The 25103-nt window shown below is 37.1% G+C and overlaps 1 pseudogene across 1 annotated transcript; it reads left to right on the top strand.

Moving 5' to 3' along the window:
• Positions 1–6453: 6453 nt before the first annotated feature.
• LOC143661216 (immunoglobulin kappa variable 3-11 pseudogene) lies at positions 6454–21032 on the top strand (annotated as a pseudogene). The gene is made up of 3 exons (XR_013164453.1): positions 6454–6510; positions 6694–7032; positions 20929–21032. The product of XR_013164453.1 is annotated as an immunoglobulin kappa variable 3-11 pseudogene (transcript).
• The last annotated feature ends 4071 nt before the right edge of the window (positions 21033–25103 follow it).

The raw sequence follows: 25103 nt of genomic DNA, 5'->3' as shown, positions 1-25103 counted from the left end.
TTCACCAAAATCTTGTGTGTCTGTCTCTGACCTTACCTACTGGAAGCTCATTTCCAGCCAGGCCTTTCTGCTCAGGCTTTTCTGACTGTGCTTGTACAGTCTTATCCCAATGCCTTTTCCCATTTCTATGCTATTTTGAAAAAAAAAATAAAAGATTGAAAGTTATTGCTCTTAGTCATTCTCTTCCTATGAAAGGTCATCCCCTGGTTATCTGACCCTAATTAGAAATGTGTGCAAATTCCCCAAGGAATTTGTTCCATCAGGTATCTTTTCTTTTTTACATATCTGACACTTCCTTTCCATGTTCCCTCAAGTAAATGACTTAACTTCTCAATGGAAAGGTTTTTCAGATGTATACTTGTTATAAAATTTGCATCTTTTTGTAGGATTTTTTGACAAAATGGATCACTATGCATAAAATGCTTTGAGCAGCACCTGATACGTAGAAAATACTTGGGTACTACCATTAATCGTATTTTCACGTCTTATTCAAAAATGCCTTTGTATTCTTCATTCCTTATTAAGTTTCCCCCTCTTATTTATTCTTTTTTACTCCATAATGTTTACTAATCTGTGAATATCATAGATAAAAGGAGCACCAGAAACAAGGTTTTCACAATCACTAAGTCACATTGTGAAAGCTACATCTTTATACATATATCTTCAAGAAACATGGCTTCCAGAACACAGCTCTACAGTTTTGGGCACTTCCTATTAGCCTCTCTAAAACATCTTAAACTAAAAAAGGGATATATATGAAATGGGTAAGATTAACCTCCCGTAGATCTTCTCAACTCCACTCAAAATCTCTCAGCCACTGACACCTTACTTTGTCTCATTTCTCACTTTCTCTTTCTTTTGAGAAAATTTTCTCAATCTCTTGATGCTAAGTCCCAGCTCATTCTATATTTCTGTCCCATGTTGTCATGGAAGTTACACCTCTGGGAGTCATGTACTATGTGGGAAGGGACAGGGCAGGGAGTTTGTTTGCCGTGTTGGCTAAGAGAGAAATAAGCCACATGTTATTTCTCTGTGGGTGACTCTTAGGCATAATTTTAAGTAGGTTTAGTCTATCCTTTTCACAGATGTTTCATGTGGGAACAAACACCAAGATTGAGGGCTCAGTCTATTGATTTGGTTGTCCCCACTGTTTGCAAGAATATCTGGAATTCTCCAAATGGCAAAGTTGAATTTTCCATCTTTCTCACCGTTTTCCCATGGGGACTCTGAAAATACTCTTTTATTCACTGTTCACACAACTCTAGGATCAGGGCATCACTCTGGACAACCTACAAAATTGCATGCCTTTTTCAAGGTTCCATGTACTTATGGTGTTTGATTAAACTGTCTGTGTAAGTTATATTAGGAAATGGACTAAGTTTTAATGATTAAATTATATTTCTGCAGCTGGTTTAATGAATTACAAGGCTCCTGATGATTTACCATAACAAACACCAACACTCTCACAAGTTCAGAAGCTGGAAAATTGAAATCAGTATCATTAGTCTGAAATCAAGTTGTCTCCCTTGGCATGCTCCTGGGGAGAATATATTCCTTGCCTCCACCAGCCCATTGTGGGTGCCAGAACTAGTTTTTTTTTTTTACTACATTTATCCAGTCTTCAAGTACAGCATCCTCAGATCTCTTTTTGCTCTGCTGTTTCATTACCTTCCCTTCTGAGTTTTGGTAACACCTATGGGTTCCAGATTTTAGGACCAGGTATTTTCAGGTTATTATTCATTCTTCAGTGTGTACCCTTCTGTCCTAATTTTATTTACTTGTCCCACACAAAAAATACATTCTTCCCATCCCAACATCTCTAAATATCTCAATCCATTGAAGTCTCAATGCTATTTCAAAACCTCATCTAAATAGCATCAGCTCAAAATTCTCAAATTGTCATCTAAATCACATTATCAGGTATGGGTGAGACTTTGTGTAGGATCCATTTTCAGGCAAAAATTATCTCTATCTGTGGAACAAATAGGTGGAAAATAAGTTTACTGATTCCATAATACTATGGTGGGTGCACAGTAGAAAGTTTTAAGACATTCTCATTTGAAATATGTTAATAATAGCTGCATTTACAGAATTCATAATGTTTGCACTTACTGTTTATTTGGACATTTACTCTCAGTTTCTGCTTTGGTTTTAGTTTATGAAATTCTTGTGTAGAGAACAGAGCTCTCACTCCAACCATTAGTCAAATCTGAGCGAGACCTGTAAAATCCCTTCTCTCTTTCCTGGCCTCATTCCTTTACATTCTGGGAATGCTAAGTCCATGTAGTCTAAGGAGATGATGGGTGAAATATTTGATGCATCTGTCCCTCCTAACTCTTGGTACAGTAGCCAATTGTGCTTTAGTCTGTATTGTGTCCTGGATGCACAAAGATGCCAGGTTGACCTTGGTCTGAACAGTAGAAAAGATTGGAATTTTTTTGGCTTTTATAAAGGGGATTTATTAAGTTACAAGTTTACAGTTCCAATGCCATAAAAATATCCAAACTAATAAGGCATCAACTGAAAGATACCTTGACTCAAGGAAGGCCGATGTCTGTAATAGTTACAAACTGGCACATTAGGCCTCAAGTCACCAAAGCAGTGTCCAGCTCTCACTTGCAAGTGAGATATTGAGTGTCAGAGCAATTCTTATAATGTCACTCCAGATGGGGTCTGGCTTTTGGGAATGTTAACTTACACTATGTCATCTCTACCAGACTTCACTTGTACCACTCCAGTCTCACTCACCTCTCCCCAAGCATCATTTCATTTTTTTAAATTTTCTTTTTCTTTTTGAGTAATTTTAGATTAACGGAAAAGTTGCAGAGACAGTACAGAGAATTCCTGTACAGCCTCACCTACTTCCTCTTGATGCTAACATCTTACATAATCATGGTTCTGTGGCAATCTGAAATATGTATATTGATAAAATAATATTAACTGGACTCTAGGCTTTATTCAGGTTCAATCATTTTTTTCCTAATGTATTTTTCCTGTTCCAGCTTCTAAACCAGCAACACATGTTGTATAAGCTTCCCATGAATTTCTTACAAGAATGTTGGGTGACTTTTACAGAAGAACATCATGGCCACTGCTAATGAATGCTTCCACGTGAAATGAAAGCATAGCATTTTATTCAATACATGAATATTCTATGAGTTTTTCAACCAATCTCAACATTTTAGTATGAAATATTGTTTTTTGCCATTTAATAGCAATTTGCTAAATTATCGCATTCACTCATTCATCAAAACACATAATTGGGCACTTTCTTCAGGACACTGCAGCTACTAAAGGGAGTGAACATTGCATAGACCAAAGCAATTATTTGAGACTCTGATGCATATTAAAGCTGTCTGTGTATGAATTGACCCTTATAACTCACTTATCCTGATGTTACATCTGCAAGAGGAACATGTGTGCTGAGTGCTCCCAGGTAAGGGCATGAGGTAGTGAGAGCAAATGCCCAGGCAGCAGAGAGGTTCAGATCTTCTAGGGATGTCCCCAGATCCCTCTTTATTACAGATCCTGCCCAGAATTCCTTCAACTGTCTGAGAACATGGCCTTATAGTCAAAGAAGGTACAGATTCTGACTATCTTTAAAGCTAATTCTGTTCTTCCTTGTGTTTTTACAGCACAGTATTCAACCCTGAACCTGTGAATGTGGTCGAATGACAGGAAATCATCTGTGGAGAAAAGAGATGCAAAACAGTCATTGCACTGGAGGAGAGAGGAGTCAATATCATGAGATTAATTGATAAACCCACATTCATTTCTATCAGTTAATAACCAGTGAGCAGCTCATTAGTTCTCAGTGCTGTAGTTCAGGAGTCTGGCTGAGCACAGTATAAAAGGTTCTATGTTCAGGGTCTTAGTAGGATAAAATCAAGGAGTCAGTGAGGTTCTGTTCATTCCAGAGCTTGAAGTTCTCCAAGCTGATGTGGTTGGACAGAATCAGTTCCCTGGGTGGTAGGATTGAGATCCTATTTCCCTGCTGGCTGGGTGTTCCATCTCCTAGAGGCTGCCCTCATCCCTTGCTACATGTCCCCTCAACCTCCACAGCCAACATCATGTGCCATGTCAAATCCTAATAATCTATGAACCTTACTGAGTTCATAGACTCTGTCAAGTACAATAATATTTAAAAGGCTCCTGTGAAAGTCAGGCCTATTTGAATAATATCCTCTTCTTAATGACATCAGATTATGTTTTATATATAATTAAAGTCCAAATATTTCATTAAATATGCAAAATCACTTCACAGCAAAATCCAAATTAGTGTTTGAACAACTGGAATAGGGTTTGTACATGCCAGCAGCCTTGAAAGTTGTGGGCTCTCTCAGAATTTTACTTACCACGATGCTCTTTTTACCTTTTATCAAGTATTGCTTTGTTCCAATTTTATTTTGGGCAGTGGTGAGTTTGGGAAAATTTAATTAAAAAAATCATTATATGATTTTAGAGGAGAAAATAGAAATATCCCAGTTCACACAGAAAGGACAATGATTTCACACCTCCTGCTTTCTGGCAGTGTTAACAGCACATAAAATGATCTAGAAAGTATCTGCTGAAAAAAAATTAATTCTGATTCATGTTCCATGGGTTCTCACTGCACTTATCTAAACACTCAGCTTTCATCCAGACTTTAAATTTCCCCTGGAATTAGGCCCTTGTCTACTTTTCACAGTTTTTTTGTCTTTTGTATTCATCCCAGGGCACGTCCTGTGTATATTATGGAAGTGTTCTTCCCTGAGCTCTTCAAGCCAACTCTCTACCTCATTCATGCATGAGGTTTACTATTCACTCTTCAAAAAGGATATTTCCATACACAACATTTCATGTGGACCCCTCTGTCTCAGTCATTCACATGAGACATCCTGTTTCATCAACATATTTCCATGACTATCTCATGTTTTATATATATGTATGCATAGAAAGGAGATTCATTGTATTGAAGCAGGAAACCTGTCAATTACAAAGTAGAAATTTAAATTAAGAATGTATGTGTATTAACTTCATGGAAAAGCAGGAAAAAAATACCCTGGGGGATGAGGGCAGACCTGAAGAGTGTACTGGCATCTTCCAAACCCATATATGTGGTGGACCAAGAACAGGGTGGACCTTTGACTGAGTAAGAATGTCTTCCTGGGGTGTTGGGTCTGTGCCACCCCATTCCTGTGCATGGAAATGGCACCTTCACCTAAGTAATGGACCCATGAGGAGACAAGTTATGGAAAAATAAATGTATTATTTGTTAGAATTGGAACAACACATGACTTAGGATGATCCAGATTAAGGGAAATTTGTTGGGGGTGGAAGGGTGGTTGCTTTGCAGGAAAAGTGGAAATCACGAGGCAAGAGGGATTATGTTATGTATAAAATTGTCAAACTGTCTCGATTTTTCTTCTTCTCCTCTGACTCTGTTCATGGTGATGGATGACCCACGAAGTGGACCTGGATGTACCTTGCCCCACTTGCATTAACTGTATTAACAGGTTTGCTTCCGAAGGCAAATCCAGAGATGCAGTATAGGTGAGTGTGCAGAAATATCCTTTGCTTATTGACTATCTTTCCCCAATAAATTAAAATTTTAAGTGGCTAGGTGTTATGTTTTCTTTTTTCATAACCTAGTGTTCTCAGCCAAGAAAAGTTCATATTGTTATCTGAATATTTTTATAAATAAGTAAATATATATATATATATATATATTTGGTAGGAATAAATGAAGAACCTGCTCTGAGATCTTCGGAGGTGGAGCTATATTACCTATGACCACTAGGTGGCGCGGTGACCCTTCGGTCTGTGCCTACTTCATTTGTGCTATGAGAAACTGGTGGACCTAAAGGGGCAGTGCCAAGGGTAACTTGCAAGTATCTGGTGACTCATTTTCAACATAATATTTAGGTTGGAAGCAATATCATTGGTCTGGTTTTGGACACATTGAGGTGACTTTGAGATGTCAAAAAAGAACTTCAAATGTATTTAAAATACAGAATAGGCTGAGAATGACACACAGTTTGTGATTCACAACCTCATTCTATCCAATAATATGAATATATTATACATAGTTCCTGGCACCATTTTTTTAAAGTTCAATGAAGTTCAAACATTTTACATTCACTGACATATTCTATTACAAAATTAAGTATACAAGATTATTGCAGATAATTTTAAGCATAAAGTTGATAATAAAATATTTTAAATTTCATAATTTTGCTAAACTTTGTTGAAAATTATAGTGTTCAGTTGATTTCTCGGATGTTTACAGGACTCCAGTCACATTTGCTGTGGTAATGTTATTTTTGCGACTCTTTCTTTCCCTTATCTGTCTTCACAGCTCACTGCACAGCATGTTTCCCTTTATACCCAGTGCTGATTTGCATAGACTCCTGGGGACTCAGCTGGTGCTCAGACTCTATTAATGTGGATTCACTGGAGATGGGGTCTGAGTGCACCAGACGGTGAGCAAGATGCTGTCACAGTCCCAACTCCTCATCCTCTGGGTCTCAGGTGAGAGCTTCAGAAGAGCAATCTCTTTATAAGGCTGGAAAGGCAGTTTTCACATGCAGAGTGTGCAGACTATTCCATCTCAAACTGATCTGATTATATATGATTAATGAAGAAACTTGCATGTGAATATACATTTTATATACTTGTGATTTATTGTATGATCTTATTCTTTTCTGCCTACAGGTGCCAGTGGGGACATCGTGATAACCCAGTCTCCAGCCTCTGTGGCTGTAACTCCAGGGGAGACGATCACCATGAGCTGCAAGGCCAGCCAGAGTGTTAGCGACTACTTAGCCTGGTACCAGCAGAAACCTGGACAGTCTCCCAAAGTGCTCATCTACTATGCATCCACCCGGGCATCTGGGGTCCCTGAGCGATTCAGCGGCAGTGGGTCTGGGACAGATTACTCTCTCAGAATCAGTGGAGCCCAGGCTGAAGATGTGGCGACTTATTACTCTCAGCAAGATTTAAGTTTTCCTCCCACAGTGCTTCAGCCTCGAACACAAACCTCCTCTCCCAGCTGTGGGGCACTGAGTCCTGCAGCAGCAGCTGCTCCCCTTCCTTCCACCTCTTTATATTGAAACTTTCTGCCTAGATGTTCATCTTCCTCTGTTTCTTGTTCTTTCAACAGATTTTTTCTTTCCTTCAAGTCTTCTTTCCCTTGTTATTGAAGTAATTATACTCTACTTCTTTTCTAAGTACCAATTTTCTTCACTGCTTCTCTTTCAGTTATACTTATTCCTTCAAAGGCAACTTTATAGTTCTTTAACTCTGTCCCATGATCTGTGATTGACTAAAATCATGGGTTTTACATTTGCTATAAGTGGAATATCTTGGAAAATATTTAATTAAAACACTTATTTCAGTTGTGTAAACAGAAAAACTTCAGGTCACATAGTATTATTTCTGTACACCTTTCAGAAACACATGGGTTTAGGATATTCAATTTCAGTAACCATCTGAGAAAGCCAGAACAGTGTAAACCAAAGACACCTACATAACCATTCTTTGTTAAAGTTGATATTATAAAATCCTAAGCCTTGAAAAATATTTCTTGATTTGCTTACTATGTGTCAAAGATGAAAAGATCATTCTTTCTCTTCAAGTTGTTGTGAGAGAAAATAACTCACTCAAAAGTATAATGTTTCCTACTTCATTTTTCTATGAAGAAAAATAAAAGTGATGGGAAATGTTTTTCTCTAGTAAAAGGGGATAGTTATTTAAAAGAGGGTGATGTATCATCTATTGTGATGTCATAATCCTCCCCAAATCTCAGTGCTTAAAATGCAAAGCATTCTCAAAGTCATCTTGTTGATTGGTTGGTTCTGTCAATAGTGACAGGGTTGACTGTTGGTTGGGGTTGCCCTTGTGTGTCAAGTTAGCTGCCACGCACTGTTGGACCTCCCAGACCTAGAAGGCACAGACATGTTTCTTGTCTTTCACGTGTCTGTTCTTGGCCATCACCTTGGTTTTGGATTGACTGGGCCACATGTCTCTCATCATCTGCAAGCATAATTCTTTCTGTTTCTGCTGGCCCTTGGTAGGTTTATGAGAAAAAATGTAAAAGCTTAAAAGGTGAAGGTTAATTGAAAGCTATACTCTACTCTCATGACCAATTTAATTCATAGGACCAGATTGTATTAAAGGAGAGTATAAATCAGCCATACTTGTTGATGGAAGATGCTGCAGAAAAAAATCACATTTCAAAAGGCATAGGTGGAGGAGCTGTAAGGATGGTTCAGTGTTATCAAGAATCAGAATTCTTGCTTGCAATGTAGAAGACCTGGGTCTGATTCCTATCCCATACAATTATCCAAAACAAAAGCAAGCAAGCAAGCAAACAAGCAAATCTAACAAATGGTGCTGCAATAATGTGATGTTCACATAGAAAATAATGAAACGTGACCCCTGACATAGAACATACAAAAAAAAGAAGACATGGATCCAGGTAAGCATGAAGTACTTGGGACATTATTGCAATTGATCCACCACAGAGGGCCACAGGGCATGCCCTGAGAAGGTATGATTTGTCCTAATCAGTGTTGTTGAGGAAATGTAAAGGGCCTAATGCAGAGATGCTGTGCCACTCAGGGGCAGAAAGAAACATTATGCTGTAATAATTTATAGCTGTGATAGGTGGGTAGGTTGTGCTGCTTCAGCATTAATTTCATATTTCATCTTAATACCATGGATCTATCTGAATAGAAAGATGACTTTGGAGGAAAAACCGTATTTCTAAACTGGTAAATATGTTTTTATCTGGAGCACAGTAGAGTTGAACCCAGAGGCTCTGGGCTGGTGAAACCATCTATAGCTTCTCTTCTGACTGATGTTCTCCAAACCCCAGAAAAAACTCCATTCATGAGGTTCAGATCATCAAGGTTGATGCAAAGTGCTGTCTGAGGGATATTTTTGTAAAGAAAAAGGGAGGAGGAAGTTGAAAGCATATGGTTGGGTTAAAAATATTATAAGTCCTCATTCCTTACTTAGGTTTTGGTGATGAGAGAAGATGATACCTTTTGCCTGAGATTTTCTGAGAAAACCAAGAGGTATATATTGGTATTTCAGTGCTGTTGGTACAGTTACTTGTAACAGAAATATGTTCATGATGAACCATTTATCATCAGAATTCATGTGGAAATTGTCTTAAAAATAGTGCGGGCCATGGTGGCTCAGCAGGCAGAGTTCTCACCTCCCATGCTGGAGACCCAGGTTAGATTCACGGTGTCTTCCCATACCAAAAAAAAAAAAAATCATGACATCTAAATGTTGACAAACAGAATTTTCTCCCATGAGGGGAGAAGTAGACGCTTCCACTATCCAATGTCCCATGACTGGTGTCCACTGTGAATGAACCATCAGGATTGTCCACTGTTCATCCGAACTGAGAGTTGGAGCATATGAACCCATATCTGTGATTTGTTGGACTCCATCTATGTGTCTCACATCTCAGTATATTTTCTCCACCATTTTCCCTGAACTCCTTCTCAAATGTGCAAACTATGGATATTCAGTCTACCATTTCAGTTTTAGCTTAGAGGGAACCCAACTCCTTTCCTTTGCTGGCATCCAAATCCTTGACCAATGTGAAAGTATGGAAACTGGACCGGACAATGTTAAATAGGCCACAATGACTTTATTCAGGACCATTCATAGCAGGGGATGGGGAGTAGACCTCACCTCTGTTTAAACAAAGGACAGTAAGCTTTAAGGTTTGTGAGTATGTTGGAGGAAAAGCACTAGATTCTTACTGGTTGGTCACTAGAGTGAGAGAGGGATTTACTGAGGCTGCACTTTGAATGGTTTGATTCCACTAGAGGTGGAGGAGGGATGTACTAGGTTTCCTTTAGGACCATGTGGTTGGGAATATTTTCCTTTGAGGTAGTGGGGATGCCTAGATCTTGTTAGAGCAGAGAGATAGTAGGAGAGAGAGAAGGAGCTGCCTAGTTAGGAGTATTTCAGGGGGGAAACATGAGGGGCAATTCCTGGTACATTGGTATTTAGAATAGTTAGGAATCAAATGTGCCATTTTTCCTTCTATTCCCCTGCAGTTCAAGTTCTTCTTCTTCCACACCTGGTTTCAAAGTGGTGAGGAGGAGGGAGTCAGTGGGAAAGGGGCATGAAGGAGAAAGGCTGGCAGCTTGGTCAAGAGATGGAGAACAGTCTTTGTTACAATGAAACAGTGTTTTCATATTTGACAGCACTAGATGTCCATCAGGTTTCTTTCCCCAGGGTATTAATTTAATACTAAAGTCTTTACACTTCTATTAAACTTTAAATATTTTACATATTGCATTAAACAACCCATTGTTCCATTTTAATGTTATACTTGTGATGAATGAATCTGCTTTTCTTCATTGATTTCTCTTTTCATTTTGCATTTATTAAATAAATTCTAGTTGAGAATCTACTGTATGCCAAGTACACTTCTGGGTATTTGCTTTATGATAACAATAATAACCAATTAAAGACATGAGTCTGTCTCTCAGAGTTTAAGTTTGAAGGGGTAACAGATTTTGTTAAAGAATAACAGAAATTGCAATTTTTTCAGGGGATATGCATGTATGAGGCCAACATTGGAAAATATGTGGTTGTAAGATTGACAGGAGGTGGATGTGAGTGCTGAGGTAAAGAGTGTTGTCGAGGATGACTCCACTGATTCTGGTTTAAACAACAGGATGTGTGCTGCTCCTTCCCTTGGGTGGCATTGGGTGGGATTGGCTTATGCGGATGTGGAAAGATCATGAGATAGGTTCCAGAGATACTGAGCTAGAACTGCCATAGAGACATTCAAGAATGTTCAACATCAGAAGAGAAATTTGAATTGTAAATATAAATAAATTAGAACAAGATAAAACTGTTCTATCAAGTAACATGAACCTTGATAGAATTATAGCTTTCTTCTATCCAGTTTATTCCTATTTATTAATTTATTCAACAAATGCTAAATTGATCAAATACTCTGTGAAATACAGTGTTAGGTAATTTTAGGATATTATATTTCCTATGAAACAATAAATGTGTGAAATTATATAGATGATAAATATGTATTTAATATATAATTTTTATTATAAGATATGACAATGAAAATTGCATGAAGCATAGGCACCATACACATTTTTAGTACCTAGCAGTCACCAAGATCTCATCATGACCTGGTGCATTTCTTACCCACATTCTGTTAAAATCCACCCCTCCCTTACCAAATATAACCCTCCCTTCTCGACTTCTCCATATCTCATAGTAGTCACTTCTTGGATTCACATTTTTTAATTCCAGATAGAATCACTAAACCATATAGATTTGTTCATTATGGAACTTTATAGAAATAGAATCATCCTTCACACACTATTTTGTTGCTAGCATATTTCATTCCGTATTTATAGAATATCTAGTTTTTTATATGCATCTGCAATTTATTCACTTTCATTGCTGAATAGAATTTCACTGTGTGAACCTACCACAATATATGAAATCAACTCTTTTTTTTACAATTTTCTTCACACCCATGCATTCCATGGCCTTGAAGGTCCCTTTGATGAGGTCACTGTGGGCTCCAGGCCTGTTTCCTGCCCCTGTGTCCCTACTTCCTCTGCACACCTGCACTCTGTCCCTACCTCTGTTTCTCCTGTGCTCCACCCATGCCTGGAGGGTTCCTTCCTGTTGCCCAGAGACTGCAGACCAGCTCTGGCCTGTGCAATCCAGACACCTTCCCTGCCATTCAGGGATTGAAACTCTACCTTCTCCATGGAGGTCTAAAAACAAGTCTTGGGGAGGGACCCCCACTTCCCTGTGTTTTCCTCAGGGGTGTTCCTTTGCCCTAGGTTGCCATGTGGAGTTCTCTTACATCTCTTAGATACTTCTCTATCATAGTTTAATACTAAACTTTCCTTTTCCCATCTGTTGACTCTCTTCTAAAAGCTGTCTGTTTTTGTTCAGGATCCAGTGCTTCTAGTACTTTGAATTTTATCGTGATTTTATTGTTATCTGTGGAACATTCTGCATGGCAGGTGCTTACTTGTGTTTTTCAGAAGTTGAACACTGACATGAAATTACTATTTTATATAAAGAAGAGATATTTTAAAATCATGTTTAATTTTATTAATCTCTCACTTAATTGCCTGTAGGTCAGAGAATATATTTTCAGAGCCTTTAGTGTTTTGAAATGTATTCATGTTTATTTGCTGTCTTTGCCTATGAGCATTTTTTTTAGGTGGCTCCACATGTGGCTGGGAAGTGAATATATAAACCTATTAATGCTCTTATAATTTTTTTCTGCTTATTCTTCAGATATTCCTATTTTTATTAATTTTTCATGGTTGTTTTACAAAGCTAAAATTGGGAAGCTATTATGCCACCTCTATCATTGTGTATTTTTGCTTTTTCTTCTCATAATTCTTCACTTCTTGCTCTCTGTCTTTTCAGGTTTGGTTATTAGATTGGTGAAATTCAGTATTATTATAACTTCAGGGTGAATTGGAGCATTCTATCACCATGGGGTAAAGTGTTTTACATAGTAACAATTTTTGCCTTAAAGCATATGTATTTTGGATAGTATTATAACTGCATTTTTTTGGTTAGGGTTATCATTTTATAAATATATATGTATAACTTTTCATTCTTTTACTTTCAGCCTTTCTATAGTTTTATGACACTTCAGATGTGTCTTCTTTTAACAACCATGATTCTGGGTGAGTATGATTCATAAATGTGACAAACGTTATATTTTAGTTGGAGAATCTGAAATATAAGATAATTACTGATAAGTAATATTATTACTAACATATTAATTACTTCTTAGCATGCTTTTGTGTTGCCTGGATAATTTTTATTATTCCTTCTTTTTTTCATTATATATAATGTGCTTTTACTTCTTTTAGAGTTTATTCAACAAATTGTAGTACACATAACAATATTAAAGTCTAAAATTAATTAAAATCTTTGTGCTGGTTTGAAACTGTTGTGTACTCCAGAAAACCAATTCTTTAATCCTGATTCAATATTGTTTGGTGAGATCTCTTAAGTAAGTTGTTTTCATGGAGATGTTACCCACTCAGTTGTGAGTGGGTCCTTTTAAACAGGTGGTTTCCATGGAGATGTATCTCCACCCATTCAAAATGAGGTTGCTTACTGGAGTCTTTAAGAGAGAGAACCATTCTTGAAAAAACTTCAAAGCAGACACAGCCAACAGAGTTGTCAGAGTCAACATGAGACCCAGCTGTTTCAAGATATAGAAAGAAAATGCCTCCAGGGAGGCTTTTGGAAATGAGGAGACAAAGGTTCAGCAGATTACAGCCACACCTGACACAGGTGTGCTGGATTCGTCAGCCTTTCTTGAGTCAAGATATCTTTCTCTGGACGGCTTTGTTTGCGTATTTTTGTAGCTTTAGAATGTAAATTTACAACTTAATGAATTGCCTTTTTAGGAGCCATTCCATTTCTGGTATATTGCATTCTGGCATCATTTAACAAACAAATACAATCTTCAATGTCCCCATGGTTAAACCAATATTCTTAGATCACCAAATTCCATTTATTTTCCATAATACAATTTTACTAATTATTTACCAGTTTAAGTACATTATTTTAATGTACTTAAAATAACATGTTTCCTTTATCATTCACTAAATATCTGTGTCACTGTTTATGTAATTAATGTGCATTTTTATTACACACATTCATCACTTTCTACTTATCTTTGTTTCCCAAAATTCCACCATGGATATTTTTGATCAGCCTAAATATCCTTTGGAAATTGTCTGGAAAGTTTCTGGTAGTAATGCATGCTTTCATTTGTAGTCAAGAAATGTCCTCAGACAGACTTTAAATTTTTTTTAACTTTTTTATTGTATAGTATAACATATATACAAAACAAAGAAATAAAAAAGCAATAATTTCCAAAGCATTCTTCAACAAGTCGTGACAGGACAGATCCCAGAGTTTGTCATGGGCTACAATATAATCCTCTCATATTTTTCCTTCTAGCTGCACAAGAATATAGGAAGCTAGCGGGCTTAAATATATTTCTTTAATCATCACAATTGACTTTCATCTTTTCTGTGAAATATAACATATATACAAAAAACTATTAATTTCAAAGCACAGCACTACAATTCATTGTAGAACATATTTCAGAGTTTGACATGGGTTACAATTTCACAATTTTAGGTTTTTACTTCTAGCTTCTCTTAATACTGGAGACTAAAAGATATACCAACTTAATGATTTGGCATTCATATTAATTTCTTAAATCCTATCCTCTATGTGTAACTGTACCATCACATTGATCTTTCCATACCTCTCTTTAGGGGTGTTATGGCTATGGCAATTCTCAATTTTTCATGCTGGAAGGGTCTGTCACTAATGTGGAGTAGAAGATAGAACTATCTGATGTTCTGGTGAGTCTGCACCAGGGATGCATCTGAAATTTGTACCTTCTGGAAAGTTACTCTAGCACATGGAACCCTTGTGGAATCTTATATATTGCCCTTGGTGTTCTTTAGAATTGGCTGGAATGGTCCTGGTTGGGGGTTGGCTGGTTATGATATGTTGCAAGGTCTAACTGAAGCTTGCTAAGAGCAGCCCCTAGAGTAGCCTCTCAACTCTATTTGAACTCTGTCTGCCAATGATACTTTATTAATTACACTTCTTTTCCCCCTTTTGGTCAGGATGCCTTCATGATTGAGGGCATGGTTGATTGACTTGGGTGTCCTTAAATTTGTCACAGTATCAGGGGATTCCCTGATGGTAAGGTGAAATAGTTCCATATTCTTTCACCCATCCCTCAGGGGACTTTGCCAATACTTTTTGATTATCTGCTTAATATACTCTAGGATGTTTCTAGGCATTACAATAATCTATACAGGATTAAATGACCTCGTTCTTGATCTATGCTCCCTGTGTTTCAGTTATCCAAATGAGCTAAACAGATAGCTTGAATTAGATTATGTACTGCAGAAAATTTCAATTCCAGATCAAATAAATCTTTCTTCCACTGATCTCAAAGAGTATGTGTGGTTCTAAAATACAGACACCATCTTCCCTACCCCTATGTTCTGAAATACTTTAACCCCAACATGTTCGCCTTTGTTCTTTTCTCTAAATATCAGGTTATGTATATAAAACCACCTCTCAAAATCCAGAAATAATAATCATCACTCCCGACTTAATGTGTCTTCTTAAAAGCTTACAATCTAGGGCCCTGTTTTCCTATAAGCATTTTCTAAAGTTGACCATACTCTTATTGTTCCTTTGTTTCTGACTTATTTCATCTCACCAAATGATGCACATGTTCATTCACATTGTGGCATGCCTCAAGATTTTGTTCCTTTCTGTATTAGCACAACTTTCATTCATAAGTATACACCATCCTTTGCCAATTTATTTCTCCATCAGTGCAACCTTCAGCCACCTGCATTCATCAGGCATCATGTAGAAGGCCCAAAGTCCATCCACATTCTCAATTTTAGATAATTCCATTGTTCCCAAGAGAAAGAAAACCAATAAACACACCCTTGCCAAATAGGAAATCCAAACATCTGCTTAACTTTTGCCCCTACCTTAATTATTTACCTCTGCTGTTACTGTGGTGGTAGGGATGGTTTCTTTTGAACTTAGCTTATAAGCATGCAATAGCAGTTCTCCCCCTGAACCCTGCATTTAAACACTCTTTATATAAGAATCATATCTTTGAAGAAATTCTTGCAAGAACAAATTCATATTTCTAATCATTGGGACATGTTGGTCTATACAGCCCTCTCAATCTTGTCATCTTCAAATGATAATATTACTCATAGATGCACTAGAGAACCACCTTCATTCCTACCAGTTCCCATACATTGGAGTTCAACCTCAATAGCTAACAGTTCACTCATCTCTAGCTTCTATGTATCTCTAAGTGGCCTGTATCCTGTCTAAGCCTCTGATTATACTTTTATTCTGGTCATGAAAATGGGATCATATAGTGTCTATCCTATTCTACTTGGAAAATTTTGTTCAGCCTTATGTCCTCAAGGCTTATCCATCTTGTCATGTGCTTCTGGATGTCATTGTTTTACTGCTCCATAATATTCCACTGTATGTATATATCACATTTTATTAATCCACTCTTCCATTGGTGGGCATTTGTTTTGTTTCCATCCTTTGGTGATTGTGAATAATTCTGCTATGAACATCCATGTGCAAATGTCTATTTGTGTTGATGCTTTCAGCTCTTCTGGACATATACCAAGTAGTGTTATTATTGGGTCAAATGGCAACTCGATATTTAGTATCCTAAGAAATCACAAAACAATCTTTCATAGTGGTTGCACCATTATACATTGCCACCAGCAGTGCATAAGTGTTCCAGTTTCCCCACATCCTGTCCAACATTTATAGTTTCCTGTTTGTTTAATAGCAGCCATTCTTACTGATGTGAGGTGGTATGTCACTGTAGTCTGAATCTGCATTTTCCTTATAGTCAATGAGCATCTCTTCATGTGCTTTTGAGCCATCTGTATTTGCTCTTCAGAAAGATGCCTATTAATATCTTTAGCTCATGTTATAATTGGGTTGTTTGCTTTTTTGTTGTTGAGTTGTATGATTTCTCTATGTATATGGATATCAAAACTTTATCCAATGTGAGAATTTCAAATATTTTCTGCCACTGAGTTGGCTGCCTCTTCACCTTTTTGACAAAGTCTTTTGAGGTACAAAAACATTGATTTTGAGGAGTTCCCATTTATCTAGTTTTTATTTTGTTGCTTGTGCTTTGGTTGTAAAGTTTAGGAAGCTACTTCCTCTTATTAGTTCTTTAAGTTGTTTCCCTACATTTTCTTCTAGAAGCTTTAAGATGCTAGTTCTTATATTTAGGTGTTTGATCCACTTTGAGTTAATTTTTGTGTAGGGTGTAAGATAGGGATCCTCTTTCATTCTCTTGGTTATTGATATCCAGTTCTTCCATGCCCAAATTATTGAAAAGATTATTTTGTCCCAGCTCAGAGGATTTGAGGACCTTGTCAAAAATCTGTTGACCATAGATTTGGTGGGTTCTTTCTTCACTCTCATTTTGATTCCATTAGTCAATGCTTCTATCTTTGTGCCAGTACCATGCTGTTTTGACTACTGTGACTTTATATTAAATTTTAAAGTCAGGAAATGTAAATCCTCCCACTTTGTTCTTCATTAAGATGCTTTTAGACATTTGAGATCTTTTCCCCTTCCAGATGAAATTAGTAGTTACCTTTTCCAAATCTTCAAAGTAGATTTTTGGAATTTTGATTGGTACTGTGTTGAATCTGTAGGTCAATTTGGGTAGAGTTGACATCTATCTTTATCCTTCATATCCATGAGCAGGGAATGTCCTTCTTCCTAATTAGATCTCCTTTGATTTCTTTTAGCAATGTTATGTAGTTTTCTGTGTACAAGTCCTTTATGCTCCTGGTAAAGTTCATTTCTAAGTATTTTATTCTTTTAGCTGCTATTTTGAATGGATTTATTTCCTTAACTGACTCCTCAGCTAGGTCATTGCTTGTGCCTAGAAATTTTACTGATTTTTGCACATTAATTTTATATCCCTTCATCTTGCTGAATTTGTTGACTAGCTTAAGTAACTTTGCTGTAGATTTCTCAGCATCTTCCAAGTATAGTAACATACCATCTGTAAATAATGAAAGTTTCACTTCTTCCTTTCCAGTTTGGATGACTTTGATTTCTTTGTCCTGCCTTAATTCTCTAGCTAGAACTTTTAGTACAATGATAAATAATAGCACCGACAGCAGACATCCTTGTCTTTTACCTGATCTTAGGGGGAAAATTTTAGTCTCTCTCCATTGACTATGATGCTGGGTATCAGTTTTTCATATATTCCCTTTATCATACTGAGGTTATTACTTTTGATTTCTATCTTTTGGAGTACTTTTATCAGAAAAGGATGCTGAATTTTTTAAATGTTTTTCAGCATCAATCAGGATGATCATGTGATTTTTCCTTTTCAATTTGTTAATGTGTGCTGTAGTAAATTAATTGATAGTCTTGCATTGAAGCATCCTTGCATTCCTTGTATAAACCCCACCTGGCCATGGTGTATAATTCTTTTAATATGCTTTTAGATTCAATTTGCTAATATTTTATTGAGAATTTTTATCTATGTTCATTAGGGAGATTAGACTGAAGTTTTCCCTTTTTATAGCATCTTTACCCAGTTTTGGTATGAAAATGATATTAGCTTCATAAAATGAATTAGGTAGTATTCCTTTTTCCTCAAATTTTTGGAAAAGTTTCAGCAGAATTGGTATTAGTTCCTTATAGAATGTTTGATAAAATTCTCCTGTGAAGCCATCTGGCCCTGGGCTTTTCTGTGTAGGACGATTTTTGATGACTAATTAAATCTCTTTTTTTGGGATTGGTTTATTGAGATCTTCTATTTCATCCTGAGTCAGTGTAGCTTATTTGTGTATCTCCAGAAATTTTTCCATTTCATCTAAGTTGTCTAGTTTGTTGGTGTATAGTTGTTCATATTATCCTATGATTTATTTTATTTCTTCAGAATCTGTGGTAACACACCCCTTCTCATTTCTGATTTTGTTTATTTGCATCCTCTCTCTTTTTTTCTTTGTCATTCTTCTTAGTGGTCCATCAATTTTATTGATTTTCTCAAAGAACCAACTTTTGATTTTATTGATTCTTTCTATTGTTCTTTTGTTCTCCCATTCATTTATATCTCCTTTAATTTTTGCTATTTCTCCTCTTCTATTTACTTTGTCGTTAGTTTGCTGCTTTTTCTCAAGTTCCTCCAGTTGTGCTGTTAAGTCCTTGATTTTTGCTCTTTCTCATTTTTAAAATAGACATTTAGGGCAATAAATTCCCTCTCAGCTCAGCCTTTGCTGCATTCCATAAGTTTTAATAAGTTGTATTCTCATTTTCATTCATCTCCAGATAGCTACTGATTTCTCTAGCAATTTCTTCTTTGATCCAATGGTTGTTTAAGAGTGTGTTATTTTATCTCCTTGTATTTGTGAATGTTCTTATTCTTTGGTGATTATTGAGATCGAGTTTCATTCCACTGAATCAGAGAAAGTGCTTTGAATAATTCAATGTTTTTAAATTTCTAAAGACCTCTTTTGTGCCCCAGCATATGATCTGTCCTGAAGAATGTTCCATGAGCACTAGAGAAGAATATATATTATATTTTGTGGTTTGATGACCTATGTATGTCTGTTAGGCCTAATTCATTTACCAAGGTATTTAGCTTCTCTATTTCCTGGTTGAACTTCTATCTGGTTGTTCTATCTATAGAGTAGAGTGATGTATTGAATCTCCTACTATTGTGGTTGAACAATCTATCACTCTCTTCAGTGTTGTGAATGTTTGTCTCATGCCCTTTGAAGCTCCTTGATTGGGAGCATGAACATTTATGATTGTTATATCTTCTTAGCAAACTGACCCTTTAATTACTATAAAGTGTCTTTCTTTGTCTCTTATGATATCTTTACATTTAAAGTCTATTTTATCTGATATTAGTATATCCACTACAGATTTATTTTGGTTACAAGTTGCAGGAAAAATCTTTTTACATCCTTTCACTTTCAGTCTTTTTGTATCCTTGCATCTACGATGAGACTCTTGCAAGCAGCATATAGTTGGATTATGTTTCTTAATCCATTCTGCCAATCTGTATCTTTTAATTGGTAAATTTATTCCTTTAACATTCAAAGTTATTACTTAAGAAGTGTTTCTTGAATCCATGATCTTACCTTTTTAATTTTATTTGTCAAATCTCTATATTGTTTTAACTTTCTCTTTGCATTCTTTAAATTACCCTTAGTGGAACTCTTCAATTCTGTGCCCTCCTCCAGACTTCTCACTACAGTCTTTTTTTTTTTCAGCTGGCAGAATTCCTGTTAGTATTTCTCGTAGGGCTGGTTTCTTGCTGATAGATTCTTTAAGGACTTCTTTGTTTGTTTAAAACTTTAATCTCTCCCTCAATTTTGAAGGACAATTTGGCTGGGTACAGAATTCTTGGCTGAAAGTCTTTCCCTTGCAGGAGTTGAATATATCCTAACACTGCTTATTGATCTCCAGGGTGCTAGTTGAATAGTCTGAAATCAGTCATATTTGATTTCCCTTGTATGTAGCAAATTGTTTTTTTCTTGCTGCTTTCAGGGTTTTCTGCTACTCCTCAAAATTTGGCAGACTGATTGGTATGTGCCTTGGAGGAGGCCTATTTGGATTTATTTAGTTTGGAATTTTTTGGGCTTCTTTGACTTGAATATTTATGTACTTTTTGAGTGTAGGAAAGTTTCCCCCCATAATCTCAACTAGTCTTCCTAGTCCTTTACTCCTTTCCTCTCATTCTGGGACACCACTGATTCTTTTATTTGCATGCTTTGTTTTGCTTATCATTTCCCTGAGTTCCAGTTCAATTTTTTTCAATCTTTTTTTCCATTTGCTCTTGAGTCTTTGAAGTCTATTATCCTGTCTTCTAAATCACTCATTCTTTATTCTGTCTCTTCAAATCTGGTGTTGTGTGCCTCTAGTATGCTTTGCAATTGGTCAACAGAGTCTCTAATCTCTGTGATATCTGCTATTTTGCTTTCAAATTCCTCCTTATGCTCTTCTACAGTCCTCTTGATCTCCTTTATGTCACTGGCTATCCCACTTATTTTATTAAGTAAAGTTGTATGAACATCTTTGATTAGTTGTCCCAATGTCTTTGTCTCCTCTGGTGCTTTAATTTTGTCATTAGTCAGGTCTAAATCTGTGTGCTTGTGATATGCTTAGTGATCTTTGGCTGTCTTTGTGGCATTTAAATATCATGATTGATTTACTTTAGGAGTTGATTTCTTTCAGTATTCTAAGGCCTTGTTTTTGTGGGATGGTTGTACAGAAAGTAGGGCACAGGGTAGTGTGCTCAGTGTTGTGAATTTTTGGGGGTAGATATAAGTACAGGTTGGAGATATTCCATTGACTCTTGTGAATGTGGGAGCCCAGCAGCCATGGAGGATGTAGGTGTGCAGGTGCACCAGTCTGGGGGTTTGTAACTCTGGTGTGTGCTGATTTAAGGCATGGAGTCTTTTGTGCACAGGCATGGAGCTGTGGCAGCAGGGAGGTGTACGACTTCATGGATGGGGGGAGATTTCACCTGGGCATTTGAATATATATTTACTTAAAAATTAATTATTGCAAATTCCATTTTTGAAATTGATTAGTACATGTTTCATGTTTAATCAATCATATTTTCTGTGATGATATTTGTGGCATTGTACATTACATTATTCCACAATCCACTATGCAAATCCATGTATGATCACCACCTGCTTTACACAGCCCCCTCTAGCACTGCACAGCTGCTCATAGATTTCCATCTGGGCTCTTTGCCTTGGTGATGGAAAAAGAACTCTGATTGGCAGGGCAAAGGAGACTGGTAATGGCACATTCCTACCTGTTTCTGATGCTGCTCTGGGACTCTGGATGAAGGTGTAAGGGAATCTCAATCAAACAAGTTTAAATCTTTGTAGATTAGGAAAAACCACTTTAGATGCACACTGAAATAGCTGTTATTTCCAGAAATATTAAAAAGAATATTGAATATGATGTGTCTCTGAGTTATGTATAACCACAAGGAAACAAAATGTGGACAAACCATTTTTGAATTTGTTGGCATATGTTTTGAATTTGTGTGCATCTGTGTTAATTGTTCATCTTATTACCGGTGCCCAAGGGGAACTTATGAAGACTGAGTCTCCTGTTTCCCTGCCTGTCTTGCCAGGTCTGTTGGTTACCATCATTTGCGAGTCTTGCCCTAGTATTTTATCCAGTCTCAACCACAAGAACTACTTATCCTGGTACCAGAATGGGTTACTTTTCATGCCACCAGATGTGGTATACCAGAACTGGAATGCATTTTTAAAAAGGAATTGAATAATTTACAATTTTACAGTTCTAAACTATAAAAATGTCCAAACAGGCCTCCAGATAAAGATACCTTAATTCAAGGAAGTCTGATGAGCCAAGAACACCTCTGCCAGCTTGGCAATCACGTGGCTGGCATCTGGCAGTCTCTGGCTCCTGGGCTCCATTGCTTTCAGCTTCTCTTCCTGCGGGGGCTCTCCACTTTGCTTCTCCAGGGCTGGCTTTCACCTCTTGGCTTCCCTTAGCTTTCTCCAGGTTTTGGCTTGCTTAACATCTCATGGTGACATCTGGTAGGCTCCAATCATCTCCAAACATCTAGTTCTCTTTTATCCAAGTGTCAGCATCTGTGTCAGCACTGGGTTCTGTTGACTGTAAGGGTTCTGTTATTTCTGACTCTCTCTAAATTATTTCCTCTTTACAAGGATTCTGTTAAAATAATCAAGACCTAACTGAAATGGGTAGAGTCACATTACCATCTAATCAAAGGTTTGCACCCACTGTTATGCATCCCACATCTCCATGGAGATAATCTAATGAAAAGATTCAAACCTCCAATATTGAATCAGGTTTAATAAAAATGGCTGCTTCCACAAGATTGGATCAGGATTCAAACATGTCTTTTCAGGAATTCATTATATTTTCAAACTGGTACACAACAGAAGCTATAGGACAGTCCCCTAACTTCTCATCTCCTTGGCATCTCCCAGGTATCTGCAGTCCCAAACAGGTCCTTGGCAGTAGATGACAATAGTCTTCTCTCTCAGCATCAGTGGGCTCCAGGCTGAAGATGGGCCAATTAGTTCTCTCAGAAGTAGTATGACTTTCCTGTTGTGATTCACCATTGAATACGACCTCCTCCTCTGTGCTGTTCGTCAGTGAGTCTCTTATGAAGTAGCTGCTTACTGTGTAAATATTCCTGCACTTACCTATCTTCTCTATCTGCTTGGGAGGTTGTCTCCTGATTTATTTTCAGGAAGATTTTCAGGATCTAGGATATGGTTAGGGGATCTGGTCTCTTTAATCCTTTTTGTGATGGTCACTGTGGATAATGCAGTAAAGATCTCTATTTTAGTTTCATATTGTTTCTCTAACAATTCCCACAAGCATTAGAAATTTCTCATTTATGGTTCTGCAAATCATTAGAGCAAAATGTGTCTCACTCAGCAAAAATACTATGTAGTAGTGTCCCCTTATAGTAACCTCAGGGGAAAATCTGTTTCTTGCCCGTTTCAGCTTGTAGAGACCTCCCAATTTCCTGGTTGGTGTCCCCCTTCATTAGTCTTCATAGTAATCAACACTTCATCTCCTGACCCTGATTTTTTTGTCACATGTTTCTCTGACCACATTCCTGAGAGGTTCTTTCCTCTTATGGGCCCATATGTTTTTACACGGGCACCCAGATAATCCAGCATAATTCCCCATCTGAGCATCAGTATACTTCATGATATTGTCAAAGTCCTTTTGCCACCTTTTGTAACAGTATGCAGCCGCCTTTCTTGAGGTTCTTAATTTGACTCCCATAACCTTCTGTGTTCCTTACATTGTCAGTCCCATTGTCGGTATATTCTGTACAGATGGATGCACATGACTGAGTCTAGTAAAGTCCCTGCAGCCCTGACTTGTTAGATGCCCAGTGAGATTTATACTCTGAGAAATCAATATTAAACTTTCCTATTTTAATCGTTTCTCAAATTTCCTACTCTTCCACAGTTCGCTGTCATTTTCTTTCACATCAAAGTGTTTTCAGGATATAATCCTGGCCACTTCAGGTTCAAAATCCCTGCCACTGACCCTGGACTGCCTCCTTCCCTCCCTCCCTACTGGACCTTCTTTAAAGCCAGGACTTTCTGCTCATCATTTTCTGACTGTAGTTCTTTGTAGTCATATTCAGTTCTTTACTCAATACTACCTTTTCTTCTAAAAACAAGAGAAAGCATAACCAAAAAGATGGACAGACATTTATCTTATTTGCACTGCTTCTAAATACCTTTCTCTAATTCTCTAAACCTAAGTGTCCACACACAGGTGGTGGTTTAGAGCTGTTATGTACCCCCCCACACAAATGGCCATGTTTTTTTCGTCCATTCCTGTGGGATTAGATATATTGTGGACTGGGCATTTTGCTTAGGACATTTCATTTGAGATGGGACCCAGCCTTTTCAAGGTGGGTCTTTATCTTTCATTGGAGTCATTTATGAGAGATTAAAAGGTATGTGTGCCAGTTTGAATATGTTGTGGACCCCAGAAAAGCCATGTCCTATAATCCTCATTCAATATTTTCAGACAGGAGCTGTTTGATTTTTCGCATGGAAATGTGTCTCCCACCATTAAAAGTGGGTTGCTTACTGGAGCCCTTTAAAGGCTTTGGAAAAGGCTTTAGAGCCTATTGTGCCATAAACCTTTGGAGATGAAGAAGGAAAATACCTCAGTGAGAGCCTCATGAAACAAGAAACATAGAGAGAAACTTAGCAGATGTTGCCATGTTTGCCATGTTCCTTTTAAATTCAGAGAAAAACTTTGGACATCATTCATCTTCTTAAACCAAGGTATCTTTGCCTGGATACTTTATATTGGATACTTCTAGTCTTGGACTGCCTTGCTTTAAACTGGACATTTTCACAGCCTTAGAAGTATGTAAACTTGTAACATAATACAAAATTCCCCTTTGAAAGAGTCATTCTCCTTCTGGTATATTGTATTCCAGAAGCTTGCAAACTAGTACAGCAGGTAAATAAGGAGAACAGAGGGAGAAAAGCCCAGGTACATTTTGGAAACAGCCACTGAAACCAGGACCAGTAGGGAAAGAATATCAGACATCACCATGTGTGGCCTCATGTGACAGAGGAACTCTGGATGCAAGGAACCTTTCCTCAGAGAGGATTTCTTCTTCTTCTTCTTTTTTTTGTCACTGGTTTCAGTGGCTATGAAGCCTTTGAAATGTGGAGGCTTGAACTGGAATGTGTTATAAATATAATGTTCACACCAGATTTCAAGGATTTGGTTAAAAAAAGTGAAATAGTGCAATAAAATTTTTATATTGCTTACAGGTAGAAGTGATAATAATTGGGATATATTGGGCTAAATAAGATATATTATTAAAATTAATGTCCCCTGTTTATTTTTTACTTTTTTAATGTAGCCACTAGAACATTTTAAACCTTTTTTATTAATTAAAAATATTAACAAACAAAACATTTAGA

The sequence above is a fragment of the Tamandua tetradactyla genome, chromosome 17 (genome assembly GCF_023851605.1).
Source record: "Tamandua tetradactyla isolate mTamTet1 chromosome 17, mTamTet1.pri, whole genome shotgun sequence".
Taxonomy (NCBI): Eukaryota; Metazoa; Chordata; class Mammalia; order Pilosa; family Myrmecophagidae; genus Tamandua; species Tamandua tetradactyla.
The sequence above is the reverse complement of the archived record's forward strand: the minus strand, read 5'-3'. Positions and strand labels throughout refer to the sequence as shown.